The 24,179-nt window shown below is 38.3% G+C and overlaps 21 non-coding genes across 21 annotated transcripts; all 21 read left to right on the top strand.

Moving 5' to 3' along the window:
* Nucleotides 1–454: 454 nt before the first annotated feature.
* On the top strand, nt 455–537 carry trnal-caa (transfer RNA leucine (anticodon CAA)). Its single transcript has one exon. It is a non-coding gene; the product is annotated as a tRNA-Leu (tRNA).
* A 748-nt stretch (nt 538–1,285) lies between these two features.
* On the top strand, nt 1,286–1,368 carry trnal-uaa (transfer RNA leucine (anticodon UAA)). The gene has a single exon. It is a non-coding gene; the product is annotated as a tRNA-Leu (tRNA).
* Nucleotides 1,369–2,114: 746 nt separating this feature from the next.
* Nucleotides 2,115–2,197, top strand: trnal-caa (transfer RNA leucine (anticodon CAA)). Its single transcript has one exon. It is a non-coding gene; the product is annotated as a tRNA-Leu (tRNA).
* A 2,406-nt stretch (nt 2,198–4,603) lies between these two features.
* Nucleotides 4,604–4,686, top strand: trnal-caa (transfer RNA leucine (anticodon CAA)). Its single transcript has one exon. It is a non-coding gene; the product is annotated as a tRNA-Leu (tRNA).
* Nucleotides 4,687–6,262: 1,576 nt separating this feature from the next.
* On the top strand, nt 6,263–6,345 carry trnal-uaa (transfer RNA leucine (anticodon UAA)). Its single transcript has one exon. It is a non-coding gene; the product is annotated as a tRNA-Leu (tRNA).
* Nucleotides 6,346–7,093: 748 nt separating this feature from the next.
* trnal-caa (transfer RNA leucine (anticodon CAA)) lies at nt 7,094–7,176 on the top strand. The gene has a single exon. It is a non-coding gene; the product is annotated as a tRNA-Leu (tRNA).
* Nucleotides 7,177–8,752: 1,576 nt separating this feature from the next.
* Nucleotides 8,753–8,835, top strand: trnal-uaa (transfer RNA leucine (anticodon UAA)). Its single transcript has one exon. It is a non-coding gene; the product is annotated as a tRNA-Leu (tRNA).
* A 748-nt stretch (nt 8,836–9,583) lies between these two features.
* On the top strand, nt 9,584–9,666 carry trnal-caa (transfer RNA leucine (anticodon CAA)). Its single transcript has one exon. It is a non-coding gene; the product is annotated as a tRNA-Leu (tRNA).
* Nucleotides 9,667–11,242: 1,576 nt separating this feature from the next.
* Nucleotides 11,243–11,325, top strand: trnal-uaa (transfer RNA leucine (anticodon UAA)). The gene has a single exon. It is a non-coding gene; the product is annotated as a tRNA-Leu (tRNA).
* Nucleotides 11,326–12,073: 748 nt separating this feature from the next.
* trnal-caa (transfer RNA leucine (anticodon CAA)) lies at nt 12,074–12,156 on the top strand. Its single transcript has one exon. It is a non-coding gene; the product is annotated as a tRNA-Leu (tRNA).
* A 1,576-nt stretch (nt 12,157–13,732) lies between these two features.
* On the top strand, nt 13,733–13,815 carry trnal-caa (transfer RNA leucine (anticodon CAA)). Its single transcript has one exon. It is a non-coding gene; the product is annotated as a tRNA-Leu (tRNA).
* A 747-nt stretch (nt 13,816–14,562) lies between these two features.
* trnal-uaa (transfer RNA leucine (anticodon UAA)) lies at nt 14,563–14,637 on the top strand. Its single transcript has one exon. It is a non-coding gene; the product is annotated as a tRNA-Leu (tRNA).
* Nucleotides 14,638–16,216: 1,579 nt separating this feature from the next.
* On the top strand, nt 16,217–16,299 carry trnal-uaa (transfer RNA leucine (anticodon UAA)). Its single transcript has one exon. It is a non-coding gene; the product is annotated as a tRNA-Leu (tRNA).
* A 747-nt stretch (nt 16,300–17,046) lies between these two features.
* On the top strand, nt 17,047–17,129 carry trnal-caa (transfer RNA leucine (anticodon CAA)). The gene has a single exon. It is a non-coding gene; the product is annotated as a tRNA-Leu (tRNA).
* A 1,578-nt stretch (nt 17,130–18,707) lies between these two features.
* trnal-caa (transfer RNA leucine (anticodon CAA)) lies at nt 18,708–18,790 on the top strand. The gene has a single exon. It is a non-coding gene; the product is annotated as a tRNA-Leu (tRNA).
* A 330-nt stretch (nt 18,791–19,120) lies between these two features.
* Nucleotides 19,121–19,195, top strand: trnal-uaa (transfer RNA leucine (anticodon UAA)). The gene has a single exon. It is a non-coding gene; the product is annotated as a tRNA-Leu (tRNA).
* Nucleotides 19,196–20,363: 1,168 nt separating this feature from the next.
* trnal-uaa (transfer RNA leucine (anticodon UAA)) lies at nt 20,364–20,438 on the top strand. The gene has a single exon. It is a non-coding gene; the product is annotated as a tRNA-Leu (tRNA).
* A 747-nt stretch (nt 20,439–21,185) lies between these two features.
* On the top strand, nt 21,186–21,268 carry trnal-caa (transfer RNA leucine (anticodon CAA)). Its single transcript has one exon. It is a non-coding gene; the product is annotated as a tRNA-Leu (tRNA).
* A 748-nt stretch (nt 21,269–22,016) lies between these two features.
* On the top strand, nt 22,017–22,099 carry trnal-uaa (transfer RNA leucine (anticodon UAA)). Its single transcript has one exon. It is a non-coding gene; the product is annotated as a tRNA-Leu (tRNA).
* Nucleotides 22,100–22,846: 747 nt separating this feature from the next.
* trnal-uaa (transfer RNA leucine (anticodon UAA)) lies at nt 22,847–22,929 on the top strand. The gene has a single exon. It is a non-coding gene; the product is annotated as a tRNA-Leu (tRNA).
* A 330-nt stretch (nt 22,930–23,259) lies between these two features.
* trnal-uaa (transfer RNA leucine (anticodon UAA)) lies at nt 23,260–23,342 on the top strand. The gene has a single exon. It is a non-coding gene; the product is annotated as a tRNA-Leu (tRNA).
* The last annotated feature ends 837 nt before the right edge of the window (nt 23,343–24,179 follow it).

The raw sequence follows: 24,179 nt of genomic DNA, 5'->3' as shown, positions 1-24,179 counted from the left end.
CCTCATTCCAATTTCACTGGGCTCTTGATCGTACTCTATTTACACCAGGATGGCTGAGTGGTTTAGACATTGGAATTAAAATCCAATGAACAGTATGTTCTTGTGGGTACCAACCCCATTCCTGGAAAAAGTTTACTTTGGATGTAATCAACCCTCCTTTCACTCTTTTACATTTAGCGTGGATCGAATCTGAAAGAAATGACAATGAAAAGTTCTTCCATTTTGACTCAGCTCTTGTTAATCTTTTAGAAACACCTGGATGGCAGTTTGTTTAAGGCGTTAGACTCATGATCTAAATTAAAATGTTCTTGTTGGTTCGAAATCTACATCTGGTAGAACGTTTGATTTGGATGTAATCAAGTTTAATTTACATATTGTCTGGATCAAAGCCCAAAAATCTGACTGTGTGCTCCTTTTTCCATTTTGACTGGGCCCTTGATTTTCTGTTCTTTACACCAGGATGGCCGAGAGGTTAAGGCGTTGGACTCAAGATCCAATGGACATATGTCCTCGTGGGTTCAAACCCCACTCCTGGTAGAAGTTTATCTTTGCTTTGGATTTTGTCAATTGTCCTTTCACTCATTGGAAATTTGTTTGGATCAAAGCTGAAAGAATTGACTTTGTTCCCCTTATTCCGACTTGACTCAGCAAGTGTTTATCCTTTAAAAACACAAAAGATGGCTGAGTGTTTAGGGTGTTAGAGTCATTATCAACTTAATTGTTATTCTTTTTGCTTCGAAACCCCATTCTTGTATTAAGTTTGATTTGGATGTCAACAAGTCTCGTTTAGATATTGTCTGGCTCAAAGCCAAAAAAAACTGACTGTGTGCTCCTCATTCCAATTTCACTGGGCTCTTGATCGTACTCTATTTACACCAGGATGGCTGAGTGGTTTAGACATTGGAATTAAAGTCCAATGAACAGTATGTTCTTGTGGGTGCCAACGCCATTCCTGGAAAAAGTTTACTTTGGATGTAATCAACCCTCCTTTCACTCTTTTACATTTAGCGTGGATCGAATCTGAAAGAAATGACAATGAAAAGTTCTTCCATTTTGACTCAGCTCTTGTTAATCTTTTAGAAACACCTGGATGGCAGTGTGTTTAAGGCGTTAGACTCATGATCGAAATTAAAATGTTCTTGTTGGTTCGAAATCTACATCTGGTAGAACGTTTGATTTGGATGTAATCAAGTTTCATTTACATATTGTCTGGATCAAAGGCAAAAAATCTGACTGTGTGCTCCTTATTCCATTTTGACTGGGACCTTCATGTTGTGTTCTTTACACCAGGATGGCCGAGAGGTTAAGGCGTTAGACTTAAGATCCAATGGACATATGTCCTCGTGGGTTCGAACCCCACTCCTGGTAGAAGTTTGTCTTTGATTTGGATTTTGTCAATTGTCCTTCCACTCATTGGAAATTTGTTTGGATCAAAGCTGAAAGAATTGACTTTGTTTCCCATATTCCGACTTGACTCAGCAAGTGTTTATCCTTTAAAAACACAAAAGATTCCTGAGTGGTTAAGGTGTTAGAGTCATTATCAACTCAATTGTTGTTCTTCTTGCTTCGAAACCCCATTCTTGTATTAAATTTGATTTGGATGTCAACAAGTCTCGTTTAGATATTGTCTGGCTCAAAGCCAAAAAAACTGACTGTGTGCTCCTCATTCCAATTTCACTGGGCTCTTGATCGTACTCTATTTACACCAGGATGGCTGAGTGGTTTAGACATTGGAATTAAAGTCCAATGAACAGTATGTTCTTGTGGGTACCAACCCCATTCCTGGAAAAAGTTTACTTGAGATGTAATCAACCCTCCTTTCACTCATTTACATTTAGCGTGGATCAAATCTGAAAGAATTGATTATGACAAGTTCTTCCATTTTGACTCAGCTCTTGTTCATCTTTTAGAAACACCTGGATGGCAGTGTGTTTAAGGCGTTAGACTCATGATCGAAATTAAAATGTTCTTGTTGGTTCGAAATCTACATCTGGTAGAATGTTTGATTTGGATGTAATCAAGTTTCATTTACATATTGTCTGGTTCAAGCCAAAAAATCTGACTGTGTGCTCCTTATTCCATTTTGACTGGGCCCTTGATTTTCTGTTCTTTTCACCAGGATGGCCGAGATGTTAAGGCGTTGGTCTCAAGATCCAATGGACATATGTCCTCGTGGGTTCGAACCCCACTCCTGGTAGAAGTTTATCTTTGCTTTGGATTTTGTCAGTTGTCCTTTCACTCATTGGAAATTTGTTTGGATCAAAGCTGAAAGAATTTACTTTGTTCCCCTTATTCCGACTTTACTCAGCAAGTGTTTATCCTTTAAAAACACAAAAGATGCCTGAGTGGTTAAGGTGTTAGAGTCATTATCAACTCAATTGTTGTTCTTCTTGCTTCGAAACCCCATTCTTGTATTAAGTTTGATTTGGATGTCAACAAGTCTCGTTTAGATATTGTCTGGCTCAAAGCCAAAATAACTGACTGTGTGCTCCTCATTCCAATTTCACTGGGATCTTGATCATACTTTATTTACACCAGGATGGCTGAGTGGTTTTGACGTTGGAATAAAATTAAAATGAACAGTATGTTCTTGTGGGTACTAACCCCATTCCTGGAAAAAGTTTACTTTGGATGTAAACAGCCCTCCTTTCACTCATTTACATTTAGCATGGATCAAATCTGAAAGAAATGACTATGACGAGTTCTTCCATTTTGACTCAGCTCTTGTTAATCTATTAGAAACACCTGGATGGCAGTGTGTTAAAGGCGTTAGACTCATGATTGAAATTAAAATGTTCTTGTTGGTTCGAGACCTACATCTGGTAGAACGTTTGATTTGGATGTAATCAAGTTTCATTTACATATTGTCTGGATCAAAGCCAAAAGACCTGACTGTGTCCTCCTTATTTCATTTTGACTGGGCTCTTGATTTTGGGTTCTTTACACCAGGATGGCCGAGAGGTTAAGGTGTTGCCCTCAAGATCTAATGGACATATGTCCTCGTGGGTTTGAACCCCGCTCCTGGTAGAAGTTGTTCTTTGATTTGGATGTTATCAATTGACATTTCACTCATTGGAAATTTGCTTGGATCAAAGCTGAAAGAATTGACGTTGTTTCCCATATTCCGACTTGACTCAGCAAGTGTTTATCCGTTAAAAACACAAAAGATGGCTGAGTGGTTAGGGTGTTAGAGTCATTATCAACTTAATTGTTATTCTTTTTGCTTCGAAACCCCATTCTTGTATTAAGTTTGATTTGGATGTCAACAAGTCTCGTTTAGATATTGTCTGGCTCAAAGCCAAAATAACTGACTGTGTGCTCCTCATTCCAATTTCACTGGGCTCTTGATCGTATCTTATCTACACCAGGATGGCTGAGTGGTTTAGACATTGGAATAAAAATCCAATGAACATTATGTTCTCATGGGTACCAACCCATTCCTGGAAAAAGTTTACTTTAGATGTAATCAACCCTCCTTTCACTCATTTACATTTAGCGTGGATCAAATCTGAAAGAATTGATTATGACAAGTTCTTCCATTTTGACTCAGCTCTTGTTAATCTTTTAGAAACACCTGCATGGCAGTGTGTTAAAGGTGTTAGACTCATGATTGAAATTAAAATGTTCTTGTTGGTTCGAGACCTACATCTGGTAGAACGTTTGATTTGGATGTAATCAAGTTTCATTTACATATTGTCTGGATCAAAGCCAAAAGACCTGACTGTGTCCTCCTTATTTCATTTTGACTGGGCTCTTGATTTTGGGTTCTTTACACCAGGATGGCCGAGAGGTTAAGGCGTTGCCCTCAAGATCTAATGGACATATTTCCTCGTGGGTTCGAACCCCACTCCTGGTAGAAGTTTTTCTTTGATTTGGATGTTATCAATTGACATTTAACTCATTGGAAATTTGTTTGGATCAAAGCTGAAAGAATTGACGTTGTTTCCCATATTCCGACTTGACTCAGCAAGTGTTTATCCGTTAAAAACACAAAAGATGGCTGAGTGGTTAGGGTGTTAGAGTCATTATCAACTTAATTGTTATTCTTTTTGCTTTGAAACCCCATTCTTGTATTAAGTTTGATTTGGATGTCAACAAGTCTCGTTTAGATATTGTCTGGCTCAAAGCCAAAATAACTGACTGTGTGCTCCTCATTCCAATTTCACTGGGCTCTTGATCGTACTCTATTTACACCAGGACGGCTGAGTGGTTTAGACATTGGAATTAAAGTCCAATGAACAGTATCTTCTCGTGGGTACCAACCCCATTCCTGGAAAAAGTTTACTTTAGATGTAATAAACCCTCCTTTCACTCATTTACATTTAGCGTGGATCAAATCTGAAAGAATTGATTATGACAAGTTCTTCCATTTTGACTCAGCTCTTGTTAATCTTTTAGAAACACCTGCATGGCAGTGTGTTAAAGGTGTTAGACTCATGATTGAAATTAAAATGTTCTTGTTGGTTCGAGACCTACATCTGGTAGAACGTTTGATTTGGATGTAGTCAAGTTTTATTTACATATTGTCTGGATCAAAGCCAAAAGACCTGACTGTGTCCTCCTTATTTCATTTTGACTGGGCTCTTGATTTTGAGTTAATTACACCAGGATGGCTGAGAGGTTAAGGTGTTGGACTCAAGATCTAATGGACATATGTCCTCGTGGATTCGAACCCCACTCCTGGTAGAAGGTTGTCTATGATTTGGATGTTATCAATTGACCTTTAACTCATTGGAAATTTGTTTGGATCAAAGCTGAAAGAATTGACTTTGATTCCCATATTCCGACTTGACTCAGCAAGTGTTTATCCTTTAAAAACACAAAAGATGCCTGAGTGGTTAAGGTGTTAGAGTCATTATCAACTTAATTGTTATTCTTTTTGCTTCGAAACCCCATTCTTGTATTAAGTTTGATTTGGATGTCAAAAAGTCTCGTTTAGATATTGTCTGGCTCAAAGCCAAAATAACTGACTGTGTGCTCCTCATTCCAATTTCACTGGGCTCTTGATCGTATCTTATCTACACCAGGATGGCTGAGTGGTTTAGACATTGGAATAAAAATCCTATGAACATTATGTTCTCATGGGTACCAACCCATTCCTGGAAAAAGTTTACTTTAGATGTAATCAACCCTCCTTTCACTCATTTACATTTAGCGTGGATCAAATCTGAAAGAATTGATTATGACAAGTTCTTCCATTTTGACTCAGCTCTTGTTAATCTTTTAGAAACACCTGCATGGCAGTGTGTTAAAGGTGTTAGACTCATGATTGAAATTAAAATGTTCTTGTTGGTTCGAGACCTACATCTGGTAGAACGTTTGATTTGGATGTAGTCAAGTTTTATTTACATATTGTCTGGATCAAAGCCAAAAGACCTGACTGTGTCCTCCTTATTTCATTTTGACTGGGCCCTTGATTTTGTGTCCTTTACACCAGGATGGCCGAGAGGTTAATGCGTTGGACTCAAGATCTAATGGACATATGTCCTCGTGGATTCGAACCCCACTCCTGGTAGAAGTTTGTCTATGATTTGGATGTTATCAATTGACCTTTAACTCATTGGAAATTTGTTTGGATCAAAGCTGAAAGAATTGACGTTGTTTCCCATATTCCGACTTGACTCAGCAAGTGTTTATCCGTTAAAAACACAAAAGATGGCTGAGTGGTTATGGTGTTAGAGTCATTATCAACTTAATTGTTATTCTTTTTGCTTCGAAACCCCATTCTTGTATTAAGTTTGATTTGGATGTCAACAAGTCTCGTTTAGATATTGTCTGGCTCAAAGCCAAAATAACTGACTGTGTGCTCCTCATTCCAATTTCACTGGGCTCTTGATCGTACTCTATTTACTCCAGGACGGCTGAGTGGTTTAGACATTGGAATTAAAGTCCAATGAACAGTATGTTCTTGTGGGTACCAACCCCATTCCTGGAAAAAGTTTACTTTGGATGTAATCAACCCTCCTTTCACTCATTTACATTTAGCGTGGATCGAATCTGAAAGAAATGACAACGACAAGTTCTTCCATTTTGACTCAGCTCTTGTTAATCTTTTAGAAACACCTGGATGGCAGTGTGTTTAAGGCGTTAGACTCATGATCGAAATTAAAATGTTCTTGTTGGTTCGAAATCTACATCTGGTAGAACGTTTGATTTGGACGTAATCAAGTTTCATTTACATATTGTCTGGATCAAAGGCAAAAAATCTGACTGTGTGCTCCTTATTCCATTTTGACTGGGCCCTTGATTTTCTGTTCTTTACACCAGGATGGCCGAGAGGTTAAGGCGTTGGACTTAAGATCCAATGGACATATGTCCTCGTGGGTTCGAACCCCACTCCTGGTAGAAGTTTGTCTTTGATTTGGATGTTGTCATTTGTCCTTTCACTCATTGGAAATTTGTTTGGATCAAAGCTGAAAGAATTGACTTTGTTCCCCTTATTCCGACTTTACTCAGCAAGTGTTTATCCTTTAAAAACACAAAAGATGGTTGAGTGTTTAGGGTTTTAGAGTCATTATCAACTTAATTGTTATTCTTTTTGCTTCGAAACCCCATTCTTGTATTAAGTTTGATTTGGATGTCAACAAGTCTCGTTTAGATATTGTCTGGCTCAAAGCCAAAAAAAACTGACTGTGTGCTCCTCATTCCAATTTCACTGGGCTCTTGATTGTCTCTTATCTACACCAGGATGGCTGAGTGGTTTAGACATTGGAATAAAAATCCAATGAACAGTATGTTCTCATGGTTACCAACCCAATTCCTGGAAAAAGTTTACTTTAGATGTAATCAACCCTCCTTTCACTCATTCACATTTAGTGTGGATCAAATCTGAAAGAATTGATTATGACAAGTTCTTCCATTTTGACTCAGCTCTTGTTAATCTTTTAGAAACACCTGGATGGCAGTGTGTTAAAGGCGTTAGACTCATGATTGAAATTAAAATGTTCTTGTTGGTTCGAGACCTACATCTGGTAGAACGTTTGATTTGGATGTAATCAAGTTTCATTTACATATTGTCTGGATCAAAGCCAAAAGACCTGACTGTGTCCTCCTTATTTCATTTTGACTGGGCTCTTGATTTTGAGTTAATTACACCAGGATGGCCGAGAGGTTAAGGTGTTGGACTCAAGATCTAATGGACATATGTCCTCGTGGATTCGAACCCCACTCCTGGTAGAAGGTTGTCTATGATTTGGATGTTATCAATTGACCTTTAACTCATTGGAAATTTGTTTGGATCAAAGCTGAAAGAATTGACTTTGATTCCCATATTCCGACTTGACTCAGCAAGTGTTTATCCTTTAAAAACACAAAAGATGCCTGAGTGGTTAAGGTGTTAGAGTCATTATCAACTTAATTGTTATTCTTTTTGCTTCGAAACCCCATTCTTGTATTAAGTTTGATTTGGATGTCAAAAAGTCTCGTTTAGATATTGTCTGGCTCAAAGCCAAAATAACTGACTGTGTGCTCCTCATTCCAATTTCACTGGGCTCTTGATCGTATCTTATCTACACCAGGATGGCTGAGTGGTTTAGACATTGGAATAAAAATCCTATGAACATTATGTTCTCATGGGTACCAACCCATTCCTGGAAAAAGTTTACTTTAGATGTAATCAACCCTCCTTTCACTCATTTACATTTAGCGTGGATCAAATCTGAAAGAATTGATTATGACAAGTTCTTCCATTTTGACTCAGCTCTTGTTAATCTTTTAGAAACACCTGCATGGCAGTGTGTTAAAGGTGTTAGACTCATGATTGAAATTAAAATGTTCTTGTTGGTTCGAGACCTACATCTGGTAGAACGTTTGATTTGGATGTAGTCAAGTTTTATTTACATATTGTCTGGATCAAAGCCAAAAGACCTGACTGTGTCCTCCTTATTTCATTTTGACTGGGCCCTTGATTTTGTGTCCTTTACACCAGGATGGCCGAGAGGTTAATGCGTTGGACTCAAGATCTAATGGACATATGTCCTCGTGGATTCGAACCCCACTCCTGGTAGAAGTTTGTCTATGATTTGGATGTTATCAATTGACCTTTAACTCATTGGAAATTTGTTTGGATCAAAGCTGAAAGAATTGACGTTGTTTCCCATATTCCGACTTGACTCAGCAAGTGTTTATCCGTTAAAAACACAAAAGATGGCTGAGTGGTTATGGTGTTAGAGTCATTATCAACTTAATTGTTATTCTTTTTGCTTCGAAACCCCATTCTTGTATTAAGTTTGATTTGGATGTCAACAAGTCTCGTTTAGATATTGTCTGGCTCAAAGCCAAAATAACTGACTGTGTGCTCCTCATTCCAATTTCACTGGGCTCTTGATCGTACTCTATTTACTCCAGGACGGCTGAGTGGTTTAGACATTGGAATTAAAGTCCAATGAACAGTATGTTCTTGTGGGTACCAACCCCATTCCTGGAAAAAGTTTACTTTGGATGTAATCAACCCTCCTTTCACTCATTTACATTTAGCGTGGATCGAATCTGAAAGAAATGACAACGACAAGTTCTTCCATTTTGACTCAGCTCTTGTTAATCTTTTAGAAACACCTGGATGGCAGTGTGTTTAAGGCGTTAGACTCATGATCGAAATTAAAATGTTCTTGTTGGTTCGAAATCTACATCTGGTAGAACGTTTGATTTGGACGTAATCAAGTTTCATTTACATATTGTCTGGATCAAAGGCAAAAAATCTGACTGTGTGCTCCTTATTCCATTTTGACTGGGCCCTTGATTTTCTGTTCTTTACACCAGGATGGCCGAGAGGTTAAGGCGTTGGACTTAAGATCCAATGGACATATGTCCTCGTGGGTTCGAACCCCACTCCTGGTAGAAGTTTGTCTTTGATTTGGATGTTGTCATTTGTCCTTTCACTCATTGGAAATTTGTTTGGATCAAAGCTGAAAGAATTGACTTTGTTCCCCTTATTCCGACTTTACTCAGCAAGTGTTTATCCTTTAAAAACACAAAAGATGGTTGAGTGTTTAGGGTTTTAGAGTCATTATCAACTTAATTGTTATTCTTTTTGCTTCGAAACCCCATTCTTGTATTAAGTTTGATTTGGATGTCAACAAGTCTCGTTTAGATATTGTCTGGCTCAAAGCCAAAAAAAACTGACTGTGTGCTCCTCATTCCAATTTCACTGGGCTCTTGATTGTCTCTTATCTACACCAGGATGGCTGAGTGGTTTAGACATTGGAATAAAAATCCAATGAACAGTATGTTCTCATGGTTACCAACCCAATTCCTGGAAAAAGTTTACTTTAGATGTAATCAACCCTCCTTTCACTCATTCACATTTAGTGTGGATCAAATCTGAAAGAATTGATTATGACAAGTTCTTCCATTTTGACTCAGCTCTTGTTAATCTTTTAGAAACACCTGGATGGCAGTGTGTTAAAGGCGTTAGACTCATGATTGAAATTAAAATGTTCTTGTTGGTTCGAGACCTACATCTGGTAGAACGTTTGATTTGGATGTAATCAAGTTTCATTTACATATTGTCTGGATCAAAGCCAAAAGACCTGACTGTGTCCTCCTTATTTCATTTTGACTGGGCTCTTGATTTTGAGTTAATTACACCAGGATGGCCGAGAGGTTAAGGTGTTGGACTCAAGATCTAATGGACATATGTCCTCGTGGATTCGAACCCCACTCCTGGTAGAAGGTTGTCTATGATTTGGATGTTATCAATTGACCTTTAACTCATTGGAAATTTGTTTGGATCAAAGCTGAAAGAATTGACTTTGATTCCCATATTCCGACTTGACTCAGCAAGTGTTTATCCTTTAAAAACACAAAAGATGCCTGAGTGGTTAAGGTGTTAGAGTCATTATCAACTTAATTGTTATTCTTTTTGCTTCGAAACCCCATTCTTGTATTAAGTTTGATTTGGATGTCAAAAAGTCTCGTTTAGATATTGTCTGGCTCAAAGCCAAAATAACTGACTGTGTGCTCCTCATTCCAATTTCACTGGGCTCTTGATCGTATCTTATCTACACCAGGATGGCTGAGTGGTTTAGACATTGGAATAAAAATCCTATGAACATTATGTTCTCATGGGTACCAACCCATTCCTGGAAAAAGTTTACTTTAGATGTAATCAACCCTCCTTTCACTCATTTACATTTAGCGTGGTTAAAATCTGAAAGAATTGATTATGACAAGTTCTTCCATTTTGACTCAGCTCTTGTTAATCTTTTAGAAACACCTGCATGGCAGTGTGTTAAAGGTGTTAGACTCATGATTGAAATTAAAATGTTCTTGTTGGTTCGAGACCTACATCTGGTAGAACGTTTGATTTGGATGTAGTCAAGTTTTATTTACATATTGTCTGGATCAAAGCCAAAAGACCTGACTGTGTCCTCCTTATTTCATTTTGACTGGGCCCTTGATTTTGTGTCCTTTACACCAGGATGGCCGAGAGGTTAATGCGTTGGACTCAAGATCTAATGGACATATGTCCTCGTGGATTCGAACCCCACTCCTGGTAGAAGTTTGTCTATGATTTGGATGTTATCAATTGACCTTTAACTCATTGGAAATTTGTTTGGATCAAAGCTGAAAGAATTGACTTTGATTCCCATATTCCGACTTGACTCAGCAAGTGTTTATCCTTTAAAAACACAAAAGATGCCTGAGTGGTTAAGGTGTTAGAGTCATTATCAACTTAATTGTTATTCTTTTTGCTTCGAAACCCCATTCTTGTATTAAGTTTGATTTGGATGTCAACAAGTCTCGTTTAGATATTGTCTGGCTCAAAGCCAAAATAACTGACTGTGTGCTCCTCATTCCAATTTCACTGGGCTCTTGATCGTACTCTATTTACTCCAGGACGGCTGAGTGGTTTAGACATTGGAATTAAAGTCCAATGAACAGTATGTTCTTGTGGGTACCAACCCCATTCCTGGAAAAAGTTTACTTTGGATGTAATCAACCCTCCTTTCACTCATTTACATTTAGCGTGGATCGAATCTGAAAGAAATGACAACGACAAGTTCTTCCATTTTGACTCAGCTCTTGTTAATCTTTTAGAAACACCTGGATGGCAGTGTGTTTAAGGCGTTAGACTCATGATCGAAATTAAAATGTTCTTGTTGGTTCGAAATCTACATCTGGTAGAACGTTTGATTTGGACGTAATCAAGTTTCATTTACATATTGTCTGGATCAAAGGCAAAAAATCTGACTGTGTGCTCCTTATTCCATTTTGACTGGGCCCTTGATTTTCTGTTCTTTACACCAGGATGGCCGAGAGGTTAAGGCGTTGGACTTAAGATCCAATGGACATATGTCCTCGTGGGTTCGAACCCCACTCCTGGTAGAAGTTTGTCTTTGATTTGGATGTTGTCATTTGTCCTTTCACTCATTGGAAATTTGTTTGGATCAAAGCTGAAAGAATTGACTTTGTTCCCCTTATTCCGACTTTACTCAGCAAGTGTTTATCCTTTAAAAACACAAAAGATGGTTGAGTGTTTAGGGTTTTAGAGTCATTATCAACTTAATTGTTATTCTTTTTGCTTCGAAACCCCATTCTTGTATTAAGTTTGATTTGGATGTCAACAAGTCTCGTTTAGATATTGTCTGGCTCAAAGCCAAAAAAAACTGACTGTGTGCTCCTCATTCCAATTTCACTGGGCTCTTGATTGTCTCTTATCTACACCAGGATGGCTGAGTGGTTTAGACATTGGAATAAAAATCCAATGAACAGTATGTTCTCATGGGTACCAACCCAATTCCTGGAAAAAGTTTACTTTAGATGTAATCAACCATCCTTTCACTCATTCACATTTAGTGTGGATCAAATCTGAAAGAATTGATTATGACAAGTTCTTCCATTTTGACTCAGCTCTTGTTAATCTTTTAGAAACACCTGGATGGCAGTGTGTTAAAGGCGTTAGACTCATGATTGAAATTAAAATGTTCTTGTTGGTTCGAGACCTACATCTGGTAGAACGTTTGATTTGGATGTAATCAAGTTTCATTTACATATTGTCTGGATCAAAGCCAAAAGACCTGACTGTGTCCTCCTTATTTCATTTTGACTGGGCTCTTGATTTTGAGTTAATTACACCAGGATGGCCGAGAGGTTAAGGTGTTGGACTCAAGATCTAATGGACATATGTCCTCGTGGATTCGAACCCCACTCCTGGTAGAAGGTTGTCTATGATTTGGATGTTATCAATTGACCTTTAACTCATTGGAAATTTGTTTGGATCAAAGCTGAAAGAATTGACTTTGATTCCCATATTCCGACTTGACTCAGCAAGTGTTTATCCTTTAAAAACACAAAAGATGCCTGAGTGGTTAAGGTGTTAGAGTCATTATCAACTTAATTGTTATTCTTTTTGCTTCGAAACCCCATTCTTGTATTAAGTTTGATTTGGATGTCAAAAAGTCTCGTTTAGATATTGTCTGGCTCAAAGCCAAAATAACTGACTGTGTGCTCCTCATTCCAATTTCACTGGGCTCTTGATCGTATCTTATCTACACCAGGATGGCTGAGTGGTTTAGACATTGGAATAAAAATCCTATGAACATTATGTTCTCATGGGTACCAACCCATTCCTGGAAAAAGTTTACTTTAGATGTAATCAACCCTCCTTTCACTCATTTACATTTAGCGTGGTTAAAATCTGAAAGAATTGATTATGACAAGTTCTTCAATTTTTACTCAGCTCTTGTTAATCTTTTAGAAACACCTGCATGGCAGTGTGTTAAAGGTGTTAGACTCATGATTGAAATTAAAATGTTCTTGTTGGTTCGAGACCTACATCTGGTAGAACGTTTGATTTGGATGTAGTCAAGTTTTATTTACATATTGTCTGGATCAAAGCCAAAAGACCTGACTGTGTCCTCCTTATTTCATTTTGACTGGGCCCTTGATTTTGTGTCCTTTACACCAGGATGGCCGAGAGGTTAATGCGTTGGACTCAAGATCTAATGGACATATGTCCTCGTGGATTCGAACCCCACTCCTGGTAGAAGTTTGTCTATGATTTGGATGTTATCAATTGACCTTTAACTCATTGGAAATTTGTTTGGATCAAAGCTGAAAGAATTGACTTTGATTCCCATATTCCGACTTGACTCAGCAAGTGTTTATCCTTTAAAAACACAAAAGATGCCTGAGTGGTTAAGGTGTTAGAGTCATTATCAACTTAATTGTTATTCTTTTTGCTTCGAAACCCCATTCTTGTATTAAGTTTGATTTGGATGTCAACAAGTCTCGTTTAGATATTGTCTGGCTCAAAGCCAAAATAACTGACTGGGGGCTCCTCATTCCAATTTCACTGGGCTCTTGATCGTACTCTATTTACACCAGGACGGCTGAGTGGTTTAGACATTGGAATTAAAGTCCAATGAACAGTATGTTCTTGTGGGTACCAACCCCATTCCTGGAAAAAGTTTACTTTGGATGTAATCAACCCTCCTTTCACTCATTTACATTTAGCGTGGATCGAATCTGAAAGAAATGACAACGACAAGTTCTTCCATTTTGACTCAGCTCTTGTTAATCTTTTAGAAACACCTGGATGGCAGTGTGTTTAAGGCGTTAGACTCATGATCGAAATTAAAATGTTCTTGTTGGTTCGAAATCTACATCTGGTAGAACGTTTGATTTGGACGTAATCAAGTTTCATTTACATATTGTCTGGATGAAAGGCAAAAAATCTGACTGTGTGCTCCTTATTCCATTTTGACTGGGCCCTTGATTTTGTGTTCTTTACACCAGGATGGCCGAGAGGTTAAGGCGTTGGACTCAAGATCCAATGGACATATGTCCTCGTGGGTTCGAACCCCACTCCTGGTAGAAGTTTGTCTAAGATTTGGATGTTGTCATTTGTCCTTTCACTCATTGGAAATTTGTTTGGATCAAAGCTGAAAGAATTGACTTTGTTCCCCATATTCCGACTTGACTCAGCAAGTGTTTATCCTTTAAAAACACAAAAATGGCTGAGTGTTTAGGTTGTTAGAGTCATTATCAACTTAATTGTTATTCTTTTTGCTTCGAAACCCCATTCTTGTATTAAGTTTGATTTGGATGTCAACAAGTCTCGTTTAGATATTGTCTGGCTCAAAGCCAAAAAAAACTGACTGTGTGCTCCTCATTCCAATTTCACTGGGCTCTTGATCGTACTCTATTTACACCAGGATGGCTGAGTGGTTTAGACATTGGAATTAAAGTCCAATGAACAGTATGTTCTTGTGGGTGCCAACGCCATTCCTGGAAAAAGTTTACTTTGGATGTAATCAACTCTCCTTTCACTCTTTTACATTTAGCGTGGATCGAATCTGAAAGAAATGACAAAGAAAAGTTCTTCCATTTTGACTCAGCTCTTGTTAATCTTTTAGAAACACCTGGATGGCAGTGTGTTTAAGGCGTTAGACTCATGATCGAAATTAAAATGTTCTTGTTGGTTCGAAATCTACATCTGGTAGAACGTTTGATTTGGATGTAATCAAGTTTCATTTACATATTGTCTGGATCAAAGGCAAAAAATCTGACTGTGTGCTCCTTATTCCATTTTGACTGGGCCCTTGATGTTGTGTTCTTTACACCAGGATGGCCGAGAGGTTAAGGCGTTTGACTTAAGATCCAATGGACATGTGGGTTCGAACCCCACTCCTGGTAGAAGTTTGTCTTTGATTTGGATTTTGTCAATTGTCCTTCCACTCATTGGAAATTTGTTTGGATCAAAGCTGAAAGAATTGACTTTGTTCCCCTTATTCCGACTTGACTCAGCACGTGTTTATCCTTTAAAAACACAAAAGATGGCTGAGTGTTTAGGGTGTTAGAGTCATTATCAACTTAATTGTTATTCTTTTTGCTTCGAAACCCCATTCTTGTATTAAGTTTGATTTGGATGTCAACAAGTCTCGTTTAGATATTGTCTGGCTCAAAGCCAAAATAACTGACTGTGTGCTCCTCATTCCAATTTCACTGGGCTCTTGATCGTACTCTATTTACACCAGGACGGCTGAGTGGTTTAGACATTGGAATTAAAGTCCAATGAACAGTATGTTCTTGTGGGTACCAACCCCATTCCTGGAAAAAGTTTACTTTGGATGTAATCAACCCTCCTTTCACTCATTTACATTTAGCGTGGATCGAATCTGAAAGAAATGACAACGACAAGTTCTTCCATTTTGACTCAGCTCTTGTTAATCTTTTAGAAACACCTGGATGGCAGTGTGTTTAAGGCGTTAGACTCATGATCGAAATTAAAATGTTCTTGTTGGTTCGAAATCTACATCTGGTAGAACGTTTGATTTGGACGTAATCAAGTTTCATTTACATATTGTCTGGATCAAAGGCAAAAAAATCTGACTCTGTGCTCCTTATTCCATTTTGACTGGGCCCTTGATTTTGTGTTCTTTACAACAGGATGGCCGATAGGTTAAGGCGTTGAACTTAAGATCCAATGGACATATGTCCTCGTGGGTTCGAACCCCACTCCTGGTAGAAGTTTGTCTTTGATTTGGATGTTGTCATTTGTCCTTCCACTCATTAGAAATTTGTTTGGATCAAAGCTGAAAGAATTGACGTTGTTTCCCATATTCCGACTTGACTCAGCAAGTGTTTATCCTTTAAAAACACAAAAGATGGCTGAGTGGTTAAGGTGTTAGAGTCATTATCAACTTAATTGTTATTCTTTTTGCTTCGAAACCCCATTATTGTATTAAGTTTGATTTGGATGTCAACATGTCTCGTTTAGATATTGTCTGGCTCAAAGCCAAAAAAAACTGACTGTGTGCTCCTCATTCCAATTTCACTGGGCTCTTGATCGTACTCTATTTACACCAGGATGGCTGAGTGGTTTAGACATTGGAATTAAAGTCCAATGAACAGTATGTTCTTGTGGGTGCCAACGCCATTCCTGGAAAAAGTTTACTTTGGATGTAATCAACCCTCCTTTCACTCTTTTACATTTAGCGTGGATCGAATCTGAAAGAAATGACAATGAAAAGTTCTTCCATTTTGACTCAGCTCTTGTTAATCTTTTAGAAACACCTGGATGGCAGTGTGTTTAAGGCGTTAGACTCATGATCGAAATTAAAATGTTCTTGTTGGTTCGAAATCTACATCTGGTAGAACGTTTGATTTGGATGTAATCAAGTTTCATTTACATATTGTCTGGATCAAAGGCAAAAAATCTGACTGTGTGCTCCTTATTCCATTTTGACTGGGACCTTGATGTTGTGTTCTTTACACCAGGAAGGCCGAGAGGTTAAGGCGTTAGACTTAAGATCCAATGGACATATGTCCTCGTGGGTTCGAACCCCACTCCTGGTAGAAGTTTGTCTTTGATTTGGATTTTGTCAATTGTCCTTCCACTCATTGGAAATTTGTTTGGATCAAAGCTGAAAGAATTGACTTTGTTTCCCATATTCCGACTTGACTCAGCAAGTGTTTATCCTTTAAAAACACAAAAGATTCCTGAGTGGTTAAGGTGTTAGAGTCATTATCAACTCAATTGTTGTTCTTCTTGCTTCGAAACCCCATTCTTGTATTAAATTTGATTTGGATGTCAACAAGTCTCGTTTAGATATTGTCTGGCTCAAAGCCAAAAAAACTGACTGTGTGCTCCTCATTCCAATTTCACTGGGCTCTTGATCGTACTCTATTTACATCAGGATGGCTGAGTGGTTTAGACATTGGAATTAAAGTCCAATGAACAGTATGTTCTTGTGGGTACCAACCCCATTCCTGGAAAAAGTTTACTTTGGATGTAATCAACCCTCCTTTCACTCTTTTACATTTAGCGTGGATCGAATCTGAAAGAAATGACAATGAAAAGTTCTTCCATTTTGACTCAGCTCTTGTTAATCTTTTAGAAACACCTGGATGGCAGTTTGTTTAAGGCGTTAGACTCATGATCTAAATTAAAATGTTCTTGTTGGTTCGAAATCTACATCTGGTAGAACGTTTGATTTGGATGTAATCAAGTTTCATTTACATATTGTCTGGATCAAAGCCCAAAAATCTGACTGTGTGCTCCTTTTTCCATTTTGACTGGGCCCTTGATTTTCTGTTCTTTACACCAGGATGGCCGAGAGGTTAAGGCGTTGGACTCAAGATCCAATGGACATATGTCCTCGTGGGTTCGAACCCCACTCCTGGTAGAAGTTTGTCTTTGATTTGGATTTTGTCAATTGTCCTTCCACTCATTGGAAATTTGTTTGGATCAAAGCTGAAAGAATTGACTTTGTTCCCCTTATTCCGACTTGACTCAGCACGTGTTTATCCTTTAAAAACACAAAAGATGGCTGAGTGTTTAGGGTGTTAGAGTCATTATCAACTTAATTGTTATTCTTTTTGCTTCGAAACCCCATTCTTGTATTAAGTTTGATTTGGATGTCAACAAGTCTCGTTTAGATATTGTCTGGCTCAAAGCCAAAATAACTGACTGTGTGCTCCTCATTCCAATTTCACTGGGCTCTTGATCGTACTCTATTTACACCAGGACGGCTGAGTGGTTTAGACATTGGAATTAAAGTCCAATGAACAGTATGTTCTTGTGGGTACCAACCCCATTCCTGGAAAAAGTTTACTTTGGATGTAATCAACACTCCTTTCACTCATTTACATTTAGCGTGGATCGAATCTGAAAGAAATGACAACGACAAGTTCTTCCATTTTGACTCAGCTCTTGTTAATCTTTTAGAAACACCTGGATGGCAGTGTGTTTAAGGCGTTAGACTCATGATCGAAATTAAAATGTTCTTGTTGGTTCGAAATCTACATCTGGTAGAACGTTTGATTTGGACGTAATCAAGTTTCATTTACATATTGTCTGGATCAAAGGCAAAAAAATCTGACTCTGTGCTCCTTATTCCATTTTGACTGGGCCCTTGATTTTGTGTTCTTTACAACAGGATGGCCGATAGGTTAAGGCGTTGAACTTAAGATCCAATGGACATATGTCCTCGTGGGTTCGAACCCCACTCCTGGTAGAAGTTTGTCTTTGATTTGGATGTTGTCATTTGTCCTTCCACTCATTCGAAATTTGTTTGGATCAAAGCTGAAAGAATTGACGTTGTTTCCCATATTCCGACCTGACTCAGCAAGTGTTTATCCTTTAAAAACACAAAAGATGGCTGAGTGGTTAAGGTGTTAGAGTCATTATCAACTCAATTGTTGTTCTTCTTGCTTCGAAACCCCATTCTTGTATTAAGTTTGATTTGGATGTCAACAAGTCTCGTTTAGATATTGTCTGGCTCAAAGCCAAAATAACTGACTGTGTGCTCCTCATTCCAATTTCACTGGGCTCTTGATCGTACTCTATTTACACCAGGATGGCTGAGTGGTTTAGACATTGGAATTAAAATCCAATGAACAGTATGTTCTTGTGGGTACCAACCCCATTCCTGGAAAAAGTTTACTTTGGATGTAATCAACCCTCCTTTCACTCTTTTACATTTAGCGTGGATCGAATCTGAAAGAAATGACAATGAAAAGTTCTTCCATTTTGACTCAGCTCTTGTTAATCTTTTAGAAACACCTGGATGGCAGTTTGTTTAAGGCGTTAGACTCATGATCTAAATTAAAATGTTCTTGTTGGTTCAAAATCTACATCTGGTAGAACGTTTGATTTGGATGTAATCAAGTTTCATTTACATATTGTCTGGATCAAAGCCCAAAAATCTGACTGTGTGCTCCTTTTTCCATTTTGACTGGGCCCTTGATTTTCTGTTCTTTACACCAGGATGGCCGAGAGGTTAAGGCGTTGGACTCAAGATCCAATGGACATATGTCCTCGTGGGTTCGAACCCCACTCCTGGTAGAAGTTTGTCTTTGATTTGGATTTTGTCCTTTCACTCATTGGAAATTTGTTTGGATCAAAGCTGAAAGAATTGACTTTGTTCCCCTTATTCCGACTTGACTCAGCAAGTGTTTATCCTTTAAAAACACAAAAGTTGGCTGAGTGTTTAGGGTGTTAGAGTCATTATCAACTTAATTGTTATTCTTTTTGCTTCGAAACCCCATTCTTGTATTAAGTTTGATTTGGATGTCAACAAGTCTCGTTTAGATATTGTCTGGCTCAAAGCCAAAAAAAACTGACTGTGTGCTCCTTATTCCATTTTGACTGGGCCCTTGATGTTGTGTTCTTTACACCAGGATGGCTGAGAGGTTAAGGCGTTTGACTTAAGATCCAATGGACATGTGGGTTCGAACCCCACTCCTGGTAGAAGTTTGTCTTTGATTTGGATTTTGTCAATTGTCCTTCCACTCATTGGAAATTTGTTTGGATCAAAGCTGAAAGAATTGACTTTGTTCCCCTTATTCCGACTTGACTCAGCACGTGTTTATCCTTTAAAAACACAAAAGATGGCTGAGTGTTTAGGGTGTTAGAGTCATTATCAACTTAATTGTTATTCTTTTTGCTTCGAAACCCCATTCTTGTATTAAGTTTGATTTGGATGTCAACAAGTCTCGTTTAGATATTGTCTGGCTCAAAGCCAAAATAACTGACTGTGTGCTCCTCATTCCAATTTCACTGGGCTCTTGATCGTACTCTATTTACACCAGGACGGCTGAGTGGTTTAGACATTGGAATTAAAGTCCAATGAACAGTATGTTCTTGTGGGTACCAACCCCATTCCTGGAAAAAGTTTACTTTGGATGTAATCAACCCTCCTTTCACTCATTTACATTTAGCGTGGATCGAATCTGAAAGAAATGACAACGACAAGTTCTTCCATTTTGACTCAGCTCTTGTTAATCTTTTAGAAACACCTGGATGGCAGTGTGTTTAAGGCGTTAGACTCATGATCGAAATTAAAATGTTCTTGTTGGTTCGAAATCTACATCTGGTAGAACGTTTGATTTGGACGTAATCAAGTTTCATTTACATATTGTCTGGATCAAAGGCAAAAAAATCTGACTCTGTGCTCCTTATTCCATTTTGACTGGGCCCTTGATTTTGTGTTCTTTTCAACAGGATGGCCGATAGGTTAAGGCGTTGAACTTAAGATCCAATGGACATATGTCCTCGTGGGTTCGAACCCCACTCCTGGTAGAAGTTTGTCTTTGATTTGGATGTTGTCATTTGTCCTTCCACTCATTAGAAATTTGTTTGGATCAAAGCTGAAAGAATTGACGTTGTTTCCCATATTCCGACCTGACTCAGCAAGTGTTTATCCTTTAAAAACACAAAAGATGGCTGAGTGGTTAAGGTGTTAGAGTCATTATCAACTTAATTGTTATTCTTTGTGCTTCGAAACCCCATTCTTGTATTAAGTTTCATTTGGATGTCAACAAGTCTCGTTTAGATATTGTCTGGCTCAAAGCCAAAAAAAACTGACTGTGTGCTCCTTATTCCATTTTGACTGGGCCCTTGATGTTGTGTTCTTTACACCAGGATGGCCGAGAGGTTAAGGCGTTTGACTTAAGATCCAATGGACATGTGGGTTCGAACCCCACTCCTGGTAGAAGTTTGTCTTTGATTTGGATTTTGTCAATTGTCCTTCCACTCATTGGAAATTTGTTTGGATCAAAGCTGAAAGAATTGACGTTGTTTCCCATATTCCGACCTGACTCAGCAAGTGTTTATCCTTTAAAAACACAAAAGATGGCTGAGTGGTTAAGGTGTTAGAGTCATTATCAACTCAATTGTTGTTCTTCTTGCTTCGAAACCCCATTCTTGTATTAAGTTTGATTTGGATGTCCACAAGTCTCGTTTAGATATTGTCTGGCTCAAAGCCAAAATAACTGACTGTGTGCTCCTCATTCCAATTTCACTGGGCTCTTGATCGTACTCTATTTACACCAGGATGGCTGAGTGGTTTAGACATTGGAATTAAAATCCAATGAACAGTATGTTCTTGTGGGTACCAACCCCATTCCTGGAAAAAGTTTACTTTGGATGTAATCAACCCTCCTTTCACTCTTTTACATTTAGCGTGGATCGAATCTGAAAGAAATGACAATGAAAAGTTCTTCCATTTTGACTCAGCTCTTGTTAATCTTTTAGAAACACCTGGATGGCAGTTTGTTTAAGGCGTTAGACTCATGATCTAAATTAAAATGTTCTTGTTGGTTCGAAATCTACATCTGGTAGAACGTTTGATTTGGATGTAATCAAGTTTAATTTACATATTGTCTGGATCAAAGCCCAAAAATCTGACTGTGTGCTCCTTTTTCCATTTTGACTGGGCCCTTGATTTTCTGTTCTTTACACCAGGATGGCCGAGAGGTTAAGGCGTTGGACTCAAGATCCAATGGACATATGTCCTCGTGGGTTCGAACCCCACTCCTGGTAGAAGTTTATCTTTGCTTTGGATTTTGTCAATTGTCCTTTCACTCATTGGAAATTTGTTTGGATCAAAGCTGAAAGAATTGACTTTGTTCCCCTTATTCCGACTTGACTCAGCAAGTGTTTATCCTTTAAAAACACAAAAGATGGCTGAGTGTTTAGGGTGTTAGAGTCATTATCAACTTAATTGTTATTCTTTTTGCTTCGAAACCCCATTCTTGTATTAAGTTTGATTTGGATGTCAACAAGTCTCGTTTAGATATTGTCTGGCTCAAAGCCAAAAAAAACTGACTGTGTGCTCCTCATTCCAATTTCACTGGGCTCTTGATCGTACTCTATTTACACCAGGATGGCTGAGTGGTTTAGACATTGGAATTAAAGTCCAATGAACAGTATGTTCTTGTGGGTGCCAACGCCATTCCTGGAAAAAGTTTACTTTGGATGTAATCAACCCTCCTTTCACTCTTTTACATTTAGCGTGGATCGAATCTGAAAGAAATGACAATGAAAAGTTCTTCCATTTTGACTCAGCTCTTGTTAATCTTTTAGAAACACCTGGATGGCAGTGTGTTTAAGGCATTAGACTCATGATCGAAATTAAAATGTTCTTGTTGGTTCGAAATCTACATCTGGTAGAACGTTTGATTTGGATGTAATCAAGTTTCATTTACATATTGTCTGGATCAAAGGCAGAAAATCTGACTGTGTGCTCCTTATTCCATTTTGACTGGGACCTTGATGTTGTGTTCTTTACACCAGGATGGCCGAGAGGTTAAGGCGTTAGACTTAAGATCCAATGGACATATGTCCTCGTGGGTTCGAACCCCACTCCTGGTAGAAGTTTGTCTTTGATTTGGATTTTGTCAATTGTCCTTCCACTCATTGGAAATTTGTTTGGATCAAAGCTGAAAGAATTGACTTTGTTTCCCATATTCCGACTTTACTCAGCAAGTGTTTATCCTTTAAAAACACAAAAGATGCCTGAGTGGTTAAGGTGTTAGAGTCATTATCAACTCAATTGTTGTTCTTCTTGCTTCGAAACCCCATTCTTGTATTAAGTTTGATTTGGATGTCAACAAGTCTCATTTAGATATTGTCTGGCTCAAAGCCAAAAAAACTGACTGTGTGCTCCTCATTCCAATTTCACTGGGCTCTTGATCGTACTCTATTTACACCAGGACGGCTGAGTGGTTTAGACATTGGAAATAAAGTCCAATGAACAGTATGTTCTTGTGGGTACCAACCCCATTCCTGGAAAATGTTTACTTTGGATGTAATCAACCCTCCTTTCACTCATTTACATTTAGCGTGGATCGAATCTGAAAGAAATGACAACGACAAGTTCTTCCATTTTGACTCAGCTCTTGTTAATCTTTTAGAAACACCTGGATGGCAGTGTGTTTAAGGCATTAGACTCATGATCTAAATTAAAATGTTCTTGTTGGTTCGAAATCTACATCTGGTAGAACGTTTGATTTGGATGTAGTCAAGTTTCATTTACATATTGTCTGGATCAAAGGCAAAAAATCTGACTGTGTGCTCCTTATTCCATTTTGACTGGGCCCTTGATTTTGTGTTCTTTACACCAGGATGGCCGAGAGGTTAAGGCGTTGGACTTAAGATCCAATGGACATATGTCCTCGTTGGTTCGAACCCCACTCCTGGTAGAAGTTTGTCTTTGATTTGGATTTTGTCCTTTCACTCATTGGAAATTTGTTTGGATCAAAGCTGAAAGAATTGACTTTGTTCCCCTTATTCCGACTTGACTCAGCAAGTGTTTATCCTTTAAAAACACAAAAGTTGGCTGAGTGTTTAGGGTGTTAGAGTCATTATCAACTTAATTGTTATTCTTTTTGCTTCGAAACCCTATTCTTGTATTAAGTTTGATTTGGATGTCAACAAGTCTCGTTTAGATATTGTCTGGCTCAAAGCCAAAAAAAACTGACTGTGTGCTCCTTATTCCATTTTGACTGGGCCCTTGATGTTGTGTTCTTTACACCAGGATGGCCGAGAGGTTAAGGCGTTTGACTTAAGATCCAATGGACATATGTCCTCGTGGGTTCGAACCCCACTCCTGGTAGAAGTTTGTCTTTGATTTGGATTTTGTCAATTGTCCTTCCACTCATTGGAAATTTGTTTGGATCAAAGCTGAAAGAATTGACTTTGTTCCCCTTATTCCGACTTGACTCAGCAAGTGTTTATCCATTAAAAACACAAAAGATGGCTGAGTGGTTAGTGTGTTAGAGTCATTATCAACTTAATTGTTATTCTTTTTGCTTCGAAACCCCATTCTTGTATTAAGTTTGATTTGGATGTCAACAAGTCTCGTTTAGATATTGTCTGGCTCAAAGCCAAAATAACTGACTGTGTGCTCCTCATTCCAATTTCACTGGGATCTTGATCATACTTTATTTACACCAGGATGGCTGAGTGGTTTTGACGTTGGAATAAAATTAAAATGAACAGTATGTTCTTGTGGGTACTAACCCCATTCCTGGAAAAAGTTTACTTTGGATGTAAACAGCCCTCCTTTCACTCATTTACATTTAGCATGGATCAAATCTGAAAGAAATGACTATGACGAGTTCTTCCATTTTGACTCAGCTCTTGTTAATCTATTAGAAACACCTGGATGGCAGTGTGTTAAAGGCGTTAGACTCATGATTGAAATTAAAATGTTCTTGTTGGTTCGAGACCTACATCTGGTAGAACGTTTGATTTGGATGTAATCAAGTTTCATTTACATATTGTCTGGATCAAAGCCAAAAGACCTGACTGTGTCCTCCTTATTTCATTTTGACTGGGCTCTTGATTTTGGGTTCTTTACACCAGGATGGCCGAGAGGTTAAGGTGTTGCCCTCAAGATCTAATGGACATATGTCCTCGTGGGTTTGAACCCCACTCCTGGTAGAAGTTG

Source organism: Salmo salar, chromosome 27 (assembly GCF_965601325.2).
Source record: "Salmo salar chromosome 27, fSalSal1, whole genome shotgun sequence".
NCBI lineage: Eukaryota > Metazoa > Chordata > Actinopteri > Salmoniformes > Salmonidae > Salmo > Salmo salar.
This window is presented reverse-complemented; position numbering and strand designations above follow the sequence as displayed.